Source organism: Solanum pennellii, chromosome 5 (assembly GCF_001406875.1).
Source record: "Solanum pennellii chromosome 5, SPENNV200".
Taxonomy (NCBI): Eukaryota; Viridiplantae; Streptophyta; class Magnoliopsida; order Solanales; family Solanaceae; genus Solanum; species Solanum pennellii.
Genome location: NC_028641.1, coordinates 55,387,073 through 55,408,649, shown reverse-complemented (window position 1 = coordinate 55,408,649; position 21,577 = coordinate 55,387,073).

The following is a 21,577-nucleotide window of genomic DNA, read 5'->3' as shown; positions in this document are numbered from 1 at the left end:
TACATAGGTATGAAAAGTAGTGCAGAATTAAAAATTTTCACAACATAAGAAATAGGAAAAGCTTTTATAAAGACTAAAGAACAAGCCTCATCATCACAAAACAACCTAGACACGTCTTAACATCACAGGGTCACGACCATTTATATTGAAAGAAACATGCGAAGTCTTAAATAATGCCTTAAAAGAATGAAACTAAAAGTAACATAGATCATGTCCTTGAACATATGAGGACATACCAATCTTGGGAGAAATCAACTTCACAAGCTTCACATTCTAAGAAGCTTCACTTGCCTTCCACCTATACTTATAGAAAAATACAAGAGTATGGAGTTAGTACAAACATTGCACTAAGTATGGAAATATGCAAAAACATGTTTAATGAGGAAATTTTAGTTGAATCATACTTTTTATGCTATTTTACTAAAACCTTAATAAATCATGTTACAAGGCATATTACAAGTCCTCACTTCATATAGAAGGTAAAACTTCCATAACTTCAACATTCAAACACATTCATCAAGTAATCCATTATTCATTTAGACCTTTCTATCCAAAGTTATCATAAGACTCACCCAGGTAAGACATGAATAGACCACCCATAAAACCTTTTCAATACACACCTTAGTGATCCTTAATATTATCAAAGATAAGCATGTTTCATTTCAATTCAACATGTCAAAACCCATTACTAAAGAAAATAGAGGAACCATACGTGCACTTGAGAACTTCACACAAAAAACTTCCTCAAAGAAAACCCCCATGTTACACTTAGTGCAATGTGAAATTAGCATCTCATACTACTACTCCATCTTAATTCTCCTCGATAATCACCCTAGACTAGGCACATCACATTCAATCGTTTACATAACCTTCATCACATTAGACATAAGATAAACATTCTTCATTAACATTAGACATAAAGTCAACTTAGGTCATTAATATTATACATAAATTCAACTTACTTCATTAACATCATATAGTAACCCATTCATACATTTTCATATAAGAATACACCAAGACTCCCTCCAAATGTATACTTGTGAAATGGATAGATGGCGTCCCACTCCACCATCTACCCTAAGTAGTACACCCGTAAGAATACGTAGTTCATTACATTTGTTTGTGGGGGATATCTTAACCAACATATACCATGAGAGCTAGACATGGAATCCCGGTATTAACCTTAACAGGATGAGGGATCCCTAATTGCCTAAGGTAGGGTAATTCTCTTTTAGCCTTTACATGGATCTCTTATAGCTAGACCTATGTGGGCTCATAGTTAAAGGACAAGGATATTTCTTCTAAGTAATCATCTCAACTAATGAAAAGCACACATCTTAAGAGGTATATTGGATACAACATCTCTACTCATGCAGAGTATCCCCATTTTTCAAATCCTCTCGGTTCTAAACTTAACTCCTCCATAGAGTCTTAAACATTCTTTACATTCATTATCTATAGGTTAAGTTATTACTACTAAGTACTACATCTCAAGAGGTTACTTTTGAATACCACATCTCAACTTATGAAGAGTACCCACCCTACAACCATTCATTGGAAAACTCTTGGGAATAGTGAGGTTTTTACTACACACTTCATCTCAACTCACGAAGAGCGTCCACCCAAAAAATCCTACTTTTCATTCTGTAGAGTTAGGGTTGGTACTAGACACATCATCTTTACTTACGAATAGTGTCTACCCTGAAATTCTCATTCATTCTTAACTTCATATATTCATTGTGTGAGTACATGTGAGAACACCTTTCACATATCCACATTCTTCATAACAATTACTTCTAAACATGATCATACTACATTCACATGATTCACACACTATCATGCTTCACATTCATATAATACTTCATCTAGACATAGTATCTTCAAGACACACACCCTAAAATTCATAATACATCGCATGCATATGCATCATAAAATCACTTTACTTCACATTCGATTCCTTTAAGGCCATAATGACAATTCACAGATAAATTCATATACATCAAGTAACACTGCCACCATAAGTCGACCGTACCACTCAAGATCGATTCAATAAGAAATAGACATTATAGAATAACTTACCCTTAATCCAAGACTTTACAACCTTTTGTCAAGTCTCCAATAAAGTCATTATAATAAGTCATAAATGGAAGTACATAATAACATTATACAACATCAAGAAAATACAACTCTAACATTGTGTAATCATATTCATCAAACCCAATTCATAAGTCAAAATTTGAGAATTTTCAAGATAATGAGTTTCTTGAGTTTTGGATCCATCACTTTATATTTAGAACATCATAATCCATCCATTAAAATATTTTCATGTGAAGACCCATGCGCAGAATTTAAAATAGAAGATTTTAGAAATTTGAAACCTTTTTAACAATCCTTTGAATTGGCTCGTTGAATGAAAGAAGAATCAAGGATGAACTACAATTCCTTAATAGGAGAAAACCCACAATATTTGGTGAATAAATCACCCAAAACCTTCAACCTTGCTCTACCATGAGTTCAAGCTTCAATGGGGTCTTGAGAGAGTTTTTCTTGGGAGAGGGGTTTTGATTTTGAAAAGTGAAGTCTTACATAGGTATTAGGGATATAAAATAACTTAAAATATCTAAAATACCTTTAAAAAAACCGACCCGTAGTTAATTAGGACGTTGGGTGAATCTCCTAATTTACCCCTAAGTTAGCAGAATTGGAGGAAGTGAACTGCAGGCTCCAAACATTAGACGCATCTACTGGGCGTCGTTTGAATAACAGCCTATCCTGCACGGCGTTATTTGGATCAGAGGCTGAACTTTCTGAGGAGAAGCACACTCAATAGAGTGTGGACCCATGTCCCCAATGACTTGGCGTAGTATAAAATACGTGGCGTCGTTTAAGGTTGTCGTTTGGGACTGTTTTGGCAGCTTTCTTGCAAGGGCTTGGATCCCCCTGAAGGGCCCTTAGGGTGTTCATTGAGGAGTCGTACCCAAACATTTCAACCGTAAACATGTGCATCTTTGAGTTAGAGTCGTCCCCTAACAATTTGGACACTAAACAACACATAAAACATGCAAAGGCAGACAAACACACACAAGACTAGTTTCTGAACATCTTCGTCGTTCTCTGATGTTCAACTCCTTAACTCTTTTAAACTGACTTCTAAGGCTAAAATTCATAACTTCAACACATTATTAAGTCTTGAAACACATGAGAATCTATAGATTGTCCTATTTTATTTTGCGGGTCATTATACATAGTCGATTACAAGTGAATGGAAAAGACTAGGAGTACTAATACCATTTATGTATGCAGCCTCTAAAATAAAGAGGGATGTTGGGACCGGACCACCAATCATCAAAAAAACTAAAAACCAAAACAATAACTAAATGCTAAATATGTCCTAAAGAATGAAGGGAGGCTCACTAACTGACTATAAGCTGCTCACTAGATCAATGATGTACAAAATGTCGATCCTAGTTACTTGCGTCTGGATCATGATACGATGCAGTCCAACTGACATTAGTAAATTGAATGTACGAGTATGCGAGTTGAAATTCTAACAATACTTAATTTTGAAAAGGAGTCAGAAGGAGAACTTACATTGTCTCTACTGAACTCATTAATAACTAGCTCATTTCAATATATTGTAATTTAAATGTTAGTGCAATATAAAGAAGAGCTATCTGAAAACATGTTGTAAACTCTGAATGTATACAAGGATACAATTAACTCTGAGATATATTTAAAAATACAAATAAACTAATGTATATAAAATACAATAGCTTCTATATGAGTTTCTCTAACCGACATCCATCACTTAAGAGCTACGATATGATACAACGATCTACCTCACACTGCCAGCTCATTCTATACCTGGACAAAAGTAAAACACTTGAAAAAGGTTCATCTAAAAAGTGAACCTTTTATACCCATAATGGCTACATGGTTTATGGGGGTTGTGAGTTGTCTGAAGTCTCCCCTGTATCGTTTTTAAATATTACTCCCAAAAATATACTGGCTCTTATGTTTTAAAAACATACTGATTCTATGGTTTGAGATTAGTGCTTAAAATACATAGCTCAATGACTATCTTGGAAATCATAGTTTCTGTGGTTGTTTATTTTAGAAAGCTATAGTTCTTTTGTAATAACTCGCCCTAACGATCCTTGGAAATCAAAGTTTCCTTACTTGTTTAAATGTGAAAAACATCTAAAGTACCTTTGGTACTACTTAGTACCCATATATCTTTGAAGAAAAGAACTTCAAACTTAACTCTTTACTTAACTTGAAACTTGAGTCTTAAAACAAAATTAAAATGTTTAAATAAGACTCTTGAAAAATTTTAAGAACTTTACTTTAACTTACTTCTCAACTTTATACTTTACCCTTAAATTTCGTTAACTTTGATCTTAAATTTCCTTGAATTAATTATGGATCCAAGGTTATGATTTCAGTTCTTTAATGAAATCTAGGCGTGTAGAAATTATTTCAAGTGGTTAGAATCATCGGAGGTGTTAATTTACCTTGTAAGGACTTAAAAGTATAAACTACAAAAATTAGGCAAAAAATGATGATCCGAGCGAGTGTTGTCACATCAAGCAAACCTCAAGTGACTTAGACTTGGTTCTAGTGCATTGGTGGCGCAGTGCGCGAGGCGCTAGTTCTTGAAGCCAGTTTGTGGCACGGCGACCCTTGCTTGCCCAGGTGCATCTGACAAATTTTTCAACTCATTTTCAAATTCTAAAACACCTAAGCCTATATTGTTCTATACCCAAACCCTTATGATCATCAATTCTATCAATACCCAACGGATCAATCTAAAAAACAACCTCAAAATTTACTAATTAACATCAATGGGTATTCAATCAACTCAACCAAACAAGATTCGTTAAGATTTATCAAGAACTCATTCAAATGATGTAAAAAACTCCAAAATTATAATATTGAAGCAATATTTGTGTGTGGATGAATTAATCCAACACGAAATATATCACATACCTTGATAGGGATCACCGAACCCTCAACAAAATCCACTAAAAGCCCTTGATGTTCTTGGCAAAATTTTGATCTTTTTCCCTTCTTCTTCTTTTCTTATCTATTCTCTCAAGCCCTAAGCGTGCAAAAATTTTCTAATATGAACTGAAACTTGTTTTTAACCCATTTAAACCATCAAAATGAATTGGGAAATAAATGGGTAAAAGTACTAGTTTGCCCTCCCTAAAGTCCAGATTGGACTTTCCTCAATTCAATAGCCGAATTGCGGGATGGTGTATCTCCCTCATACGATATCAAAATTGTGCACACTTCGCACCGTTGGAAAGATCTTTCCATGGTATTTTTAAACCATAAAAAGAACTACCTTTTACTCATCTTGAGCAAGAAGTTATGTCCATTTGAAAATGACTCAAATCACTTTTTAAACTTAGGAAATTTTCTCGATTTTCCCTTTTCTTTCAAAAATTGATAAATTTTAATTTCTTAGCTTATTCTTGACTATTACGAGTCACAATATGTTACGACATCTCCATCTTGGGAACATTCATCCTCAAATGAGATTTCTTTCTCTAAGTTAGGAATTGTAACCTTATGTTTTATACTCAATTATCGAAGCAAGTAACACCATGCTTACTCATATTTTATAAAATGCTAAGAAGAGAATTTAATACCTTGATCTGCATTCTCTCTTGATTCAAAGATATGTGGATATATCGTCTTCATATCCTCTTGAGCTTCCCAAGTTGCTTCCTCAACAAATTGGTTCGTCCAATGAACCTTGACTGATGCAACTTCCTCTATCCTTATCTTGCAAACTTGTCGATCTAAACTCTGAACCAGAATCTCTTCATAGGATAAGCTATCCTTAATCCCAATAGTTTTAATTCGAATAATGAATGATCACACATGCACTTCTTCAACATGGGAACATGAAATACCGGACGAACCACTGTTAATTCTTATGGTAACTCCAACTCATAAACTACATTGCCAACTCTCTTGGATATCCTATAAGGTCCAATATACTGAGGACTAAGTTTCCCCTTCTTACCAAACCTCATAAAATGCTTCATGGGTGAATTTCTTAGAAATACCCAATTATCCACCTCAAACTCTTACGACCTTCTCCTAACATCTATATAGGATGTCTTGACGACTGTATGCCATTTTCAATCTCTCTTGTATAACCTTCACCTTCTCCATGTCTTGGTGAACTATTTTTGCTCCTATCAACCCTGCTTCACCTACTTAGAACCATCCAATTAGAGATCGGCATCTTCACTCATAAAGAGCATCTTATGGATCCATTTGGATGCTCGAATGGTAACTATTGTTGTAAGTGAACTTGATGAGAGGTAGGTGATCAAATTAATTCCCCTTAAAAATCAATCATACAAGCCCTCAACATATCTTCTAAGGTATAGATAATGTGATCTGGTTGTCGATCTGTCTGAGGATGAAAAAAAGTGTTTAAGTTCACCTTTTAACCCAAACCTTTATGGAAAGACTTCCAGAACTGTGTAGTGCATTGTGCACCTCTATCTGAAATGATTAAAACTTGAACTTCATGAAATTTCACCACCTCCTGAATGAATAACTTTGCATAATCCTCTTCCAAATGAGTGGTCTTTACTGGTAATAAGAGGACTGATTTTGTCATTCTATCGACAATTAACCAAATCATGCTGGATGCGATACCTTGGCAACTTTGTGATGAAGTCCATGTTAATCATCACCAACTTCCATTATGGAAGTTCTATATTCTGAGCCAAACCTCCAGGCATTGGTGTTCTACTTTCACTTGTTGGAAATTTAGGCATATGGAAACAAACCCAACAATGCCCTTTTTCATGCTTTCCAACCAATATACCCCGCTCAAATCGCGATACATATTTGGGGAACCTGGATAAATGGAATATCTAGAGATATGAGCTTTCTCCATGATCCTATGTAAGAGTACATCCACCCTAGGTACACACAACATACCTTGATACTTCATCACACCATCTCCACGTTGTTCAAGAGCCAAAACTCTTTGCTTATGATGCCTTCAAGTCAATCAAAATGGGGTCTTTGTCTTGATTTTCTTTCACTTCTTACACTAGTGATGACTCAGCCCAATAGGTCAGAACTATCCCTCCCTCAGTGAAGTCCATAATCTGACTCCCAAGCGTGAAAGTCTATGCACATCTTTGGTTTACTCCCTCTTTTCTTCTTCGACATGGGCGGTAATTCCCATGGATAACTTGCTTAAAGTATCAGCAACAATATTAGCCTTACCTGGGTGGTAAAGAATACTCATGTCATAATCCATGAGTAATTCTAACCACCTCCTCTGTCTAAGATTGAGCTCTTTCTGGGTGAACACATATTGTAAGCTCGTGTGGTCAACTAATATGTTACCATGAACACCGTTCAAGTAGTGATGCCATATCATCAAGGCGAAAACTACAGTAGCCAACTCTAAGTCATGGGTTGGATAATTCTTCTCATGAACCTTCAACTGTCTGGAGGCATAACGTATAATCTTTCTATTTTGTATCAACACACAGCCCAAACCAACTCTTGATGCATCAAAGTACACCACAAAACCTTCATTACCCTCTTGTATTATCAAAACTTTAGTGGTGATCAACCTCCTTTTCAACTCATGAATGTTTTTTCTCACAAGTTTCTGACCATCAAAACATAACTATTTCTGAGTTAGCTTGGTCAAAGGAGACTAGATAGATTAAAACCCTCAAAAAATCTTATATAGTAGCCAAATAAACCCAAGAAACTCCTTATATATGTGGGAGATGTGGGTCTAGGCCAACTCTGAATTGCTTCTATCTATTGGGTATCGACTCTAATCCCATCACCAAAAACAATATGGCTCAAGAATGCCACATACTTAAGCCAAACTCACACATCAAGAACTTAACATATAACTCCTTATCTTTTAAATTCTAAATAACTATCTTGACGTGACTAGCATTATCTTATTCATTCCTTGAGTAGATTAGTATGTTATCAATAAAGACATTAACAAACAGATCTAAGTATGGTTTGAAGTCTCCGTTCATAAGATTCATGAATGCAGCATGAGCAATTCTCAAACCAAATGACATGACCAAAAATTCATAATGCCTATATTAGATTCTAAAAGTTGTATTTTGAATATCACATTCCCTAACATTCAAATAATGGTTCTTTGATCGGAGATAAATTTTCAAAAAATAGGAAGCACCATGAAACTGGTTGAAAAGATTATCTATCCTTGGAAGAGGATACTTATTCTTGATGTTAACCTTATTCAATTGATCGTAGTCTATACACATCCTAAGGGAACCATCCTTCTTTTTCACAAAAAAGACCGGGGTGCCCCAAGGTGAGACACTTGGTTGGATAAAACCTTTATCAAGCAGATCCATCAATTGTTCTTTCAATTCTTTTAACTCTGCTGGTGCCATTCTATATAGAGGAATATGTATAGGAAGAGTACATAGAAGAAGATCTATACCGAAGTCTATCTCTCTCATGGGGAACTTGGGCAAGATCATTTGGAAAGACTTCTGGAAACTCTTTCACTACGGGAACTGACTGAATAGGAGATATCTCAACACTAGAGTCATTAACTTGGACTATGTGATAGACATACCCCTTAGAAACTAACTTCCTCACTTTAATATATTAAATGAATAGACCCTTAGGCATAGCCGAACTAATTTTCCACTCTAAGATTGGCTAATTTGGAAACTGAAACTTGACTACTCGAGTCATACAATCAACTGAGGCATAACAGGAATGAAGTCACTCCATCTCAAGAATGACATCAATGTCTACAATTTCTAACTGAACTAAGTCATGTATTATGCTCTTGTGATTGATGAAAATAGAACAATCACGATAGACCTTTTCCACTAGAATAGATTCTCCAACAAGGGTAAAACTTAATGGTTCACTAAGTTGCTCAGTAATAATATCAAAGTTCTTGGGAACATATGGAATTAAAAAAGATAAACTCGCTCTTACTTCTAGATATGAATAAATAGTAAATTCAGAGATTTGAATCATGAAAATGACAATGTCTAGATAATTCTCATGTTCTTGGAAATCATTGAGAGAATACAAGCGGTTTGTTCCTCCGCCAGCACCAGAAGTAGCTTCCCTAGGTGCAACCATATCTGATGGAGCAACTGATGAAGACTGATCTTTGTTTACTCCATTACTACCACCTTCCTTTTTCTTTGGAAACTCTCTCATGAAATACCCCGTCTTACCACACTTGAAGAAACCCGTGGAGCCGTCACAACAAACACCATAGTGATTTCTACAGTACTTGGTGCAGGCGGGAGGCTTACTACCTCTATGCGCCACACTACCTTGTGAATATGCATGCTTATCTAGGGATTTCCTACCCTGATGCTTAACTACGTCTCTGGGTGCACATGCACTAGCAAATGATGGTGCAAGCCCTTTTTGTCTCTTAAACTATTGCCAATTTGAACCACCTTTCTGCTGCCCATACTCATTCCCGGTTTTGGCTTTCTTGTTTCTGTACTCCTCCTGGTACCTCATATGTTCCTCCTCTACCTATTTTACATAGATCATCAGCTTTGAAATGTCCATGTCTCCAATAAGCATTGCATCTCGACCCTCTTTTCTTAAAGATCGACCTAATCCGACTACGAACAAAATCATCCTACTCCTCATGTCCTTAACCATCTCTGGAGCATAACAAGATAGTTGAGTGAATTCCAACCCATACTCATGCACACTTGGTGAATCCTTATTAAGGGTAAGAAACTCACATACATTGGCATCTCTAAGTTCTCGAGGAAAGAAACGCCCCAAGAAGGCCTCTTCAAAACAAGCCTAGTTAGCAGTTGGTGCATCTTCATCTCTACCCTCTGTCCACTGATCAAACCAAGTTGTAGTAATTCCCTTGAGTTGAGAAGAAGTTCGCTCAATACTTTCACTGTTAGCAACATGCATCACCCCGAACACCTATTTTAGTTCCTTAGTGAAGTTCTCTTGATCCTCGGTAGTGTTGAAACAAGTGAAACTTGTAGGATTCATCCTCAGTGATTCTCGAATCCTCTAAGGGCCAGCCCCTCCTTGTTTATATCCTCTTTGGTGACCAAAATGGTTAGTCACAACTTGACTAAACATCCTAATAGCCTCTCAGAACTCAATGTTGGTAAACTCCCCTTGAGGTTGCACTTCATGTTCATTGGGAAATTTATGTTCTTGAGGTTTAATATTCTTTCTAGTTGGAAGACCTCTTGTTGCTCTTCGTGGAGGCATGGTTATCTCAAACACGCGCAATCACAAATAAGAGAGAGACTTTTAAAGAGCAAATACAACACATGAAAAGGAATATAAAAGAAGTGAGAAAATCCTAAATGTCATAGCCTCCTAATCATAGATGTTGCGCACTTCACACCGATGACTAAGACTCTACAGACATGATTTCATAGGCTCCCTAGGACTATTGAAATTTTTGCTCTAATGAAAAGTTTTTCACGCCAAAAGCTTAAACTCTACAGGTGGGCGGCACCCAATGACCCTTGATGGCCTTAATCGAACCCTTGGCTTTTCTAACTTTACTCAGCAGAAGACTTAAACATAAGATAGAACTCAAGAAATAGCTTTAAGATAGTAATTATCCAAAGTGGCAACCCAAGTCTTAGTCGATTATAAGTGAAGGAAAAAGAGTAAGAACACTAATAGTATTTGTCTGTGAAGCCTCTAAAGTAAAGAGGGATGTTGCCATAGGACCCCCAATAATCCAAAAAACTAAAAACTAAAACAATAACAAAATCATAAATATGTCCTTCGCAATGAAGGGAGGCTCATCAACTGACTCTAAGCTGCTAACTAGATCAACGGTGCACCGAATGTCAATCCTTGTTACTTGCATATGCATCTGATACAATGTAGGTAAACTGGCATCAGTACATTGAATGTATGAGTATACTAGTTGGAATTCTAACAACATTTAAGCTTGAAAAGGAGTAAGAAGGAACATTTACCTTGTCTTTGCTTAACTCATGAATAACTAACTCATTTCAATATAATAAAATTTACATATATGTGCAATGTAAAGAATAACTATCTGAAAACATCTTGTTAAATCTTAATATATACAAGGATACAATTAACTCTGAGATGTATGTAAAAATGCAAAATAAATTTATCTATATAAAAATACAATAACCGTTGTGGGAGTTTCTCTAACCGACAACCATCACTTAAGAGATACAGTGATGATACACTAATCTACCTCATGCTGACAGCGCATCCTATACTCGGCAAAAGGTATAAGACCTTAAGTGCCTAATGGATCCACTAGTGGGTTCATCTAAAAAGTATGAACCCTTTCTACCCATGCTGGTTACACGGTTTGTAGGGGGTGTGAGTTTTCTGAACTCTCCCCTATTTTGGTGCTCAATACTACTCCCAAAAATATACTGAATCTTATGTTTTAAAAACATATTGAAGTTGTGGTTTGAGATTAGTGCTCAATATTCTTAGCTCAATGGCTATCTTGGAAATCTTAGTTTCCCTTCTTGCTTCTTTTAGAAAGCTATAGTTCTTTTTCTGAAAATTCTCTCTAAGGATCCGTGGAAATCAAAGTTTCATTACTTGTTTATATGTGAAAAACATCTAAAGCATCTTTGGAAATACTTAGTCCCATATACCTTTTAAGAAAGGAACATCAAACTTAGCTGAATCTTAAAACAAAGTAAAAATGTATAAATAAGACTCTTGACCCTTAACTTCATTGACATTGATCTTAACTTTTCTTTAATTGAATTATGGATTCAAGGTTATTATTTGAGTTCTTTAATGATTTCTAGGAGTTCAAAAATTATTTGAAGTAGTTAGAATCATTTGAAGGTGTAAACATACCTTGGAAGGACTTAAAAGAACTTAACTATAAAACGGGATGAAAAAATAAATTCGGGCGCACTAGTCGTGCATCGCGCTAGCCTCAGTTGGCTGAGGCTTGGGTTTGGCTCACTGGTGGCGCGCCGCACCAGGCCCCTGTTATTGAATCCACTTTGTGGGGCAGTGCAGCGCGATGCGTCTAGATTGCCCATGTTCATCTGACAAATTTTTCAAATCATTTTAAAATCCTAAAATGCCTAAAGCTCTATAGTTTTATCCCCTAACCCTTAAGATCATCAATATCAATACCAAAAGAATGTAACTCAAAAGCAACCTCAAAGATACTAATTAATATCAATGGGTATTCAATCAAGTCTACCAAAAGTAATTCAACAAGATTTATCAAGAACTGATTTAAATCATGTAAACAACTCCAAATTTACAGTTTCGAAGCAAGATTGGTGTGTGGATGAATTAATCCAACACAAAATATCTCACATACCTAGATAGGGATCACCCCCGATGAACTCCATTAGAATACCTTGATGTTCTTGGTGAAATCTTGATCTTTCTCCCTTCTTCATCTTTTCTTCTCTTTTCTCCCAAGCACTAAGCGTGTAAAACTTTTCTTATCTGAACTAAAACTTGTTTTTACACAAATTAAATCCTCCAAACGAATTAGGAAATAGATGGCTAAAAAGACTTGTTTGCGCTCCCTTAAATCCGGATTGGACATTCTTTAATTCAACACCCCAACTTTCGAAAGGTTTATCTCCCTCATACTATATCAAAATTGCGCAAACTCGGCTTCATTGGGAAGATACTTCCATGGTCTATACAACCATAATAAGACCTAACTCGAACTCACCCTGAGCTAGAAGTTATAGCGTTTTAAAATGACCCAAACTCACTTTTTAAACTTAGCAAATTTTCAAAATTTTCCCTTTTCTATTAAAAAGTGTAAAAATTTCTTAGCTTATTTTTTACTATGACGAGTTACGAGATGTTACAACTCTGATCTCTTAAAAAACTTATACAACAGTGATTTTTGGGATTAAAAGATGCCATTTACGCGTCTGGTGCTCATTCTAGATGAAGGTCGATGCAACGTCTTGTATCCCGCTGTAGCATCCTACATCTTTCCGATGTAGCAGGATGGTGGCCGTTGTAGCGGGATGGCACAGACCAGTGACCTGCATCCCTTTTTCAAAATATTTTCTCATTTCGTTAAAGCTTCCCTCCATGGTTTTTACTGTTCTAACTGGACTTATTTCTCACAGGTTATCCCAAATGGCTGGTTCTAACGATAAATATTTCCTTTTTAAGGTTCACGAGTCTTAATAGATTTGGAGACGATAAGGAAGAAAATATGGAGTGCCTATGCTAACTCAAATCTAGTCCCACCCAGCACCGCTATGGATGTAGAGTTGCTCCATCACCAGCTGTGCCATGAGAGGAAGAAGAATCTAGTGAGGGACGGTCTTACTATTCAGCTCTTGAAAGAACTCAAGGTCATGTTTACCTACATCGCTCCCGAACAAGAGTTTCCCATAGTAGAGGAACAGGTCTATGTACAGTTCTGGGATGTAGGGAGGTCGTGACTGGCCTAGTGCCCTTCGAGGAGTTATGTTCCAACACTGACACCTCCTTGACCGAGGAATTCCGATTCGCTTTCCTTTCGCCTCTCTTAGGTTTGTATTTAAGACAATTATTTATAATTTTTCCTTTCACAGTTACTGATTTTTATAGCACTTCGATGCTCATTTTTGGCTATTTGAAGCAACCCATTTTTAATACTAGTCATTTTTAGTTACTATCAGTTGTTGAATAGTGATTCAGAGTTGCAGGGGTTGGTTCGCATCCCTTCCGGGTTGAAATTTAAAATTTGGGGATAACATGAATTTTCTTTTGAGGTTCTACGTCTCGTTATACCACTTTAGCGGGATCATTCCGATGTAGCGGCACTGTGCTAGTGGGACAAATCTCGCTTTAGCGGCCTAAAAGGGACCAGAACATGCCAATAAATTTTTCTATGTACTTTTTCCACTTTCTAAGATTTTTCCAGGTCTCTATTTTCACTATCCCAACAAGCTTCTAACATTCCCCACTAGAGTAACACGATGTTGTAGACTACACATCCCTAGCATACACCTAGACAATATAACTTGCATACCTTTTAATGATTCAACCATAACTCTACTCGTATCAACTTTAGACACTACACACGATGTTCTTAATCAGGTTTCTCACACTGACTGCATTTCTCTACTTCGAAAATGATTTAGCCTAAATACTTCCTTTGTCACAAATACATCATTCGACATACAGTACCCAATAACAAATAAATACAATAACTAGCACGCATTCCAATTAGTTTCCAACAACAAGAAGCACATATTCACCGTTTACCAGAAACAAGACACATGCAATTTCAATTTTTTACTTAGTTCTTCCATTAGATAACCCTTAACATTTATCCATCTTCTTTATAGTTGCTAGGGCTAGATAAAAATTGGAACCTTCTATATCCAATTAACTCGTTTGTGTACTTTGGTAGTATGAACAACTTCAGTCCTCATCGTCAAGATAATAATTGTAATTGGGAGATACCAATTGAGCTTAATCCATACCACAAGCGACAATTTTCACGAAAGGAGTAAATGAGTAAAATGACTTACTATCCTCTTCTAGATTAGATGTGGACGTCAACACACAAATCTATAAGAGTCTAGTCCATATTTTGAACTTGTACGAGGACACCGGTAACCTAGGCTCTGATACCAATTTGTCAGGACCCAACTCACTTGGTTGTGCGGGCACCAACTCTAACACCTAAGTAAGAGAACCCTCATACTCCAAAGTTTATTAATGCCAAAAAATTAACAAAAAAGAGATATAATGTTGGGTAAAATATTAATAAACAAGTTCTTATTCATGCACTATTCATAACATTGTTAAAGTAAATTAACAACGTCAAGGATCTAGTCTAATAGGTAAGAGAGCTACTAAGAATTACAATACGATTACAATTTAATAAAAGGATACAACTCCAACTATGTAGAAAGAAGAATCGAAGCTGCTGGAGGAATTCTTCGTCTTTGCCTGATGAAATATTACCAATCCTACATCAACACTATGTCAAAAAGACATAGAAAGAGTAGTATGAGTACAACCACACGTAGTGGTAGGTATCATTGGTCAACCCGATGCCCACCTCATAATATATTGGAAGAACAATAAAGGAACATGTCTGGACCACTCGCTTTTACACCCTTGGCCTTTTCATAGAACACATTCCAATCACCACGTACCTTCTTCCTACAAGGTCACAACCTAGATATGATAACCACCTTGTGTAATACAAATACCGTCACCACACTTAAGATTTTGTTAATTGATAGTTTAAACAGACTAATTACATTATATACTACAAGTACCACTACCACACATAATATTCCATTAGATCATAACTTAAACACACTAACCACATTGTATACTACAAGCACCTCTACCAACATAAGATTCCATTAGATCACGGCTTAAACATTCTAACGACATTGTATACTACAAGTATCGCTACCACCCTTAATATTCCATCAGATCTTAGCTTAAATACACTAACCACATTATATACTTTAAGTACCGCTACCACCCTTAAGATTCAATTAGATGATAAATAAAACATCCCAACGTATAGATACATATACACACCTCCTGATATCGAGTATAACATATTTCACCATACATATTGCATTACAAGTAGTTTTCCCTCTCATAGGACCAAAGTAAAACTGTTAGCATGATGGAACGTGGCAATACGATCCATTTTACGCCAGAATGTGGCAACCGATCTCAGTAAGTATGTTGGGACATGGCAATCCGATCCAAGTTAGTATGTTGGAACGTGGCAATATGATCAAAGTTAGTATGTCGAAATGTGACAATCCAATCAGAGTTAGTATGTCGGCATGTGGCAATCCGATCCTAATCACACATCAAGATCACACATTTAAGCAAAACTTTCATAGCATCGATAATTTTCACATCTCATTTTAACATGTACAATCAATAGTTCAACATGCATATTCATACAAGTATCACTGTGAAACAAGAACAAGTACATATCACCAGCCATATAATCACATGCTTCATTACATATGGTTCCCTTGATTCTTCTTTCGGATATACACAAGTCCAACACTAGTTCTTGTAAAGTTTCATTACTAGGTTTGTTTAAACCAACTACAAATCTTTATCACAGTGTTACTACAATGGTCAGAAATAGTATATTCTGAAATCCTTCCTTCCTATAGTATCCATTACTTAACAAGAATTCTATTCAAGAACATAATTAAGAACGTCTACCAATTACGGTCTCAACACGACACTAACCCCAAAAAACTTTGAATTATAGCAACTTTCCACATAATTCACCAATTGCACGAAGGTGTACACATACCTCATACTGTTGAATTCATATATTACATGGTAAGCATGAATTTAAAACTATTCAATGCATAAAACCTAACCTACCTGTGCACCAATCAATTTCTTATAGGTTTTGAGTCCATTTTCCAGCATTTCTGGATTCACTAAAGTGAATTTGGCCACAAACTCGAAACATTCCACCATCTCCATGTTAAAAAGATCCTTCTCTTCTTCTCCCAACTTGAAATATTTTTTCTGCGGTTTGTAGTATAATTTATGGTCTATTGGGGTATTTTATAATGATGGAAAAAGAAGCATTTCTCATTATTAAGATTTTGCCTCGCTGATCTGGTGTAGCGGTGTAAGTTGCCTCAATAGCATCGCCGCACCACCGAAAGCTATCCATCTATAACGGGACAGAGTCTAGAAATTTTTGCAACTTCTTGTCTCTCTAAATTAACGATGGTTCGGGTCGTTATAGATCCGGAGAGGGTAGGGTACACACTCGTCTTACCACTACCTCTATGATATAGAGAAGTTGTGTTTTGAAGTCTATCGACTCAAGCAAATCAAATAGTAATTAAGGGAAAAATATGACAGGTAATAGCTATCACATATGCAATGATCTGTAAGAACAATAAGGTGTGTAGCTTTGTGATATTAGGATAACTCGTCCCTTCCATGTATAGGATAGTTTTTTAAATGAATATAAAAGTGATAATTATTTTGAAAACATGGAGTATAACTAGACGTCAAAAAAATTCATACAATTATAAATATATTATGAGAGCTCATCCCCAAAGAAATTCCTACTTAAGAACTCAAATTTGAGAAATCAATGAAATTAAGTGCTCATTTTAACAGAGAAGCATATTTCTCGAAATTGAAACATTTTTAATGCAACGGAAAATAGCTTAAACTCATATGCTAACATAGGCACAATAAGTAGGTTTTTCAAATATTTAAGAATAACAAGCAAAAACATACAAAGGGATACCACAAATGAAACTCCGTGACAACGAATATTTTTTGTAATTATTATATTAGCTAGTCCTCTTGTTGTACGTTCAAAAGGAAAAAAACCTTCAATCACACCATCAATGGAAACTTTCTTTTATATTCGGGTAATGAAGTTTAAAATTTTTTAGTTAAATATAATAGGATCCTAAACCACTTCTAAGTTATGACTCAATAAATATGAATAAAATATGGAATGCGCGACAAAAGGAAACATAAGATCCCAACAAACACATTGATATGAAAAAGGAAAGACTCCTTTGAGAGAACAAATTACCTTATATGATCAAAACTGTTACTTTTAGTTACATCAAGAATTGTTAAGGACAAATAAGCTACACAAAGAAGAAGGAATGATTAATGAATGGAAAATCCATTTCAGGGTATTAACACAAATGAACTAAAAAGAAAAATTAACTGGACAACAAACTTCATATTTGTCAATATTTTCTATATTCGTTTTCAGATAAAACTAAACTCTAATTCCAAATTGATTTCAAATACTCAATTCTAACCTCTCAAAAGCTTCTAGAATTATTGTTTTAATAGCTATATTCATTAAATAAAACACAAGGTACATAATGAAAGAATGTCATATTAAACAAGTTGTATTCACCTTTACTAGAGTTAATCCAAAACAAATAAGACCAACTTTATCAATACTGTATATGTGCCATGTTCATACGTACAGACTAACACAATAACAAATCCAACGAAATTCCATAAAGTGGGGTCACCTCGAACAAACAAAGAAGTAATTTACAAGAAAAATATGACTACTAATATCAAAGTACGTTGTCCTATATACAAGGATATGTAACAACAACAAGGTGTAGATCATTATGATATTGGCATAAGTCCTTCCTTCTATGTATATGACGGTGTTATAAATGAATATAAAAGTGATACATATTATGATAACATGGAGTATAACTAGCAGTAAAATAATATCATACAACTATTAATACATTGAAACAACTCATTCCAAAAGAAATTCATATTTAAGGACTCAAATGTGAGAAATCAAAAAAATTAAGATTTGCTGTTAATGGAGTAGCATATTTCTCGAATTCTAAAAATTCTTAATGCAAGGATTATAGATTAAACTCGTACTCTCACATAGGCACAAGAAGGAGGTTTATTAAATGTTTAAGAATAACAAGCAAAAACATACAATGGGGTACCACAAATGAGAACTCCATGACAACGACTATTTTTTGTAATTGCGATCTTAGCTAGTTTGCTTTTTGATACTAAAATTTATCTTAACTAGGAATGATGAAATTCCAGTTCATACCGTACAAAAATACTAAAATATTGATGAATAAGGGTTATACCCCAATTTAACTCGCATCAAATAGGTCTATAACATATTGGTGGTTCCTAAATTAATTGATATAAGGAGTCACCACCAAATTATTTTTAACAATTTATCAGGACACCTAAATGATTAACTAAAGTAATGCTAAAATTAAATCTAAATTAAAGTCTAGTTAACTTCATGAGATTCTAAGCAATAATTCTAATTTAACCTAAATAGAAAGTGTAAGGCATCCTTTAAGATTCATAAAAAATAGTTAATTGGCCAAACATAGGTTAATTACTTTTAAAACTAAACATGGGTGTTAAAAGGTTAAATAAAAGTGTAACTAAACTGGACAACATTTTAACCTTAAAAACTCTTTTGCAATTAGATTAGAATGGGTAAGTCCTAAGAAAAGGTAATTTGTGTAAACCATTTTATTGATCCATATTCATGGCTAAAATCTCATAAAATGTGACCTTTTCTCAAGAATTTACGAGATGTTTCCTTTTGAAAAATGTATCTGAAAAAATAGTTTAGAACAAAACATTCTACTATATTTTTTTTTTGTGAAAGTACTGCCAAGTTTTAACAGAACTTTTTTCTAAAAAACATAATTTAATTTGTTCAACTGATGACAAACAATGATTTAAAAGGTACCAATTTAAAACTAAAGATACCTACTCTATGGTTGAATAATGATTTAACCCTAAATATAATAATCAAAGAGCAAAAAAAGTTTCGCATAAGACATATTCACAAGCATCACTAAAAGCAAATATAATAGAAATGACAAACGTCTAAAAAGATATAAATTTCAGAATTCTTCGCTACTTTGAAATGCCTGTTTGCATGAGCAATTGAGAGGTGGGAGACACAAAGTCGAACAATGTATGCGCCTTTCAAATCTAGCGGTGTCAAGAGAAGGTACGACAATAATTGTTTTTCGAAGAGACTCCAGTTTTGCTCCCAAAGTTCATGCAAGGAAAGAAAGAGTAAAGAGATTTGTAAAACGAATTGACTTTAAAGGATATTGAACAAATCAAATATTGATCCAAGTAAAATCTTATAACGAATATTCTATCTAAAACATGAAAGCATGCAAAGCTTATCAAGATACGTGTCTTTCAATCGGTAACTTTAATCCTAATTCAAAACAACCAAGCCACCATAGATGTCTTTGAACACAATATTAACTCTCAAATTCCACATATTTAAACCGCAAAGAACATTACTTTTAAACCATGATCCTGCAAACTTTTTGCTCAACCATCAGTTAATAATTTACAAGGAAACTTATACATATGTTTTGTCACGACCCAAACCATCGTGATAGACACCCACACTACAACTCGGTGGGAGAACCACTACAAGCAACCAACTAAAGAAAGAAATCTAAGAACTAAGCATTTAAGTTACAGAAGCAATTTAAATAACTAAGAGAATGTTTCAAAACTAAATAAAGATCTAATATCTAACTAATAATTCAGAAGATAAACCTAGACTCTGAAAGACAATGTACCAAACCTATAACGATAACAGAGTCTAAAAAGAATTTCTAATGAATTACTAACTGGCTAAAACAAGGTCTAGGTCACAAAATGGTGGACATAGACTAAAGTGAATTCTATGGCAGCCTGAACAATGTGGGTCACCCATGAACTCGAAGTGATCACCGATCTACTAGGCTAAGTGTGTCAACAATTGCGTGAAGATACCCGGTGCTCAAAAAAATAAGAGCAAGTGTAGAATCAGTACACAACCACCGTATAATGGTAGGATCATGCGACTATCCCACTAGTGTAACATAAACAAGACATCGGACATTATAATACATACATAAATATTAAAATATTCATTTATCATAAAAATTAACATCACAATTTGCATGGTTCATCACATTGTTGGTTCTCTCACAAAACTAAGGTCAAACTGTTAGCATGCCGGAATGTGGCAATCCGATCCCGAATACAGTGCTGGAGTTTGGCAGCCGATCCCAATCACACATTCAAGTCATGATTTCATGGTCTCAATATTCCTATATCCCTTTTCAACATCTATGATCAATATTGCAAAATGCATACACATACAAGTATCATAATAAAGAAAAGCAAGTGTATATCACACAATCATAGAACCACATATTCAAGTCCTGATTTCATGGTCTCAATTTTCATATTTCTCATTTAAACATATATGATCAATATTGAAACATGCATACATATACATGTATCAAATTGAACAAAATCAAGTGCATATCACATAATCATTGAATCAAAACCATAACCTACCTCGGAACAAGCATGAAACCCTAGACGACTTGATCCTTCCTTCCTAGATTCGTAGACATGGCCGACACCTAATGACATTGTTGGTATTGAGAGAACTATTGGTCTGACTTACTTAACTCAGAGGAATACTTAACCAAAATACCATTATAAAACTGGAAACATTCACATGAGAATTACTTCAAATAATTGTCTTGGCCAAAATGTCACTTATGTGTCAAGATTTGAACAATTGAAATTTAAGAAAAGAAATGACTAAACTGAACAATATGACCGACTATCTATCTATGAAGCCTTTATAAATACTTTGATGAATGTCGGGACAGACCCCACAACATTCTAAAATAGAAAGGACTACACAACATAAAAAGGATCCTTCGGAAAGCAAGGAGGCTCACCACTATCTCTGAGTTCTAAAACTAGATCAACGATGTGATGGACGCTAATCCTGGTTACCTGCATCTTCATTATAAGATAATGTAGGCCAAGTGGCATTAGTACATTGAATGTACAATTATACGAGTTGGAATCCTAACAACAACTTAAGCTTTATGAGAATAAGATGAACCTATCTTGGCTCTGCTCAACTCAAGAAGTACTCAACTCAATATATGTATATAATGCAATTTAAAACACACGCGATATATATATATATATATATATATATATATATATAAAT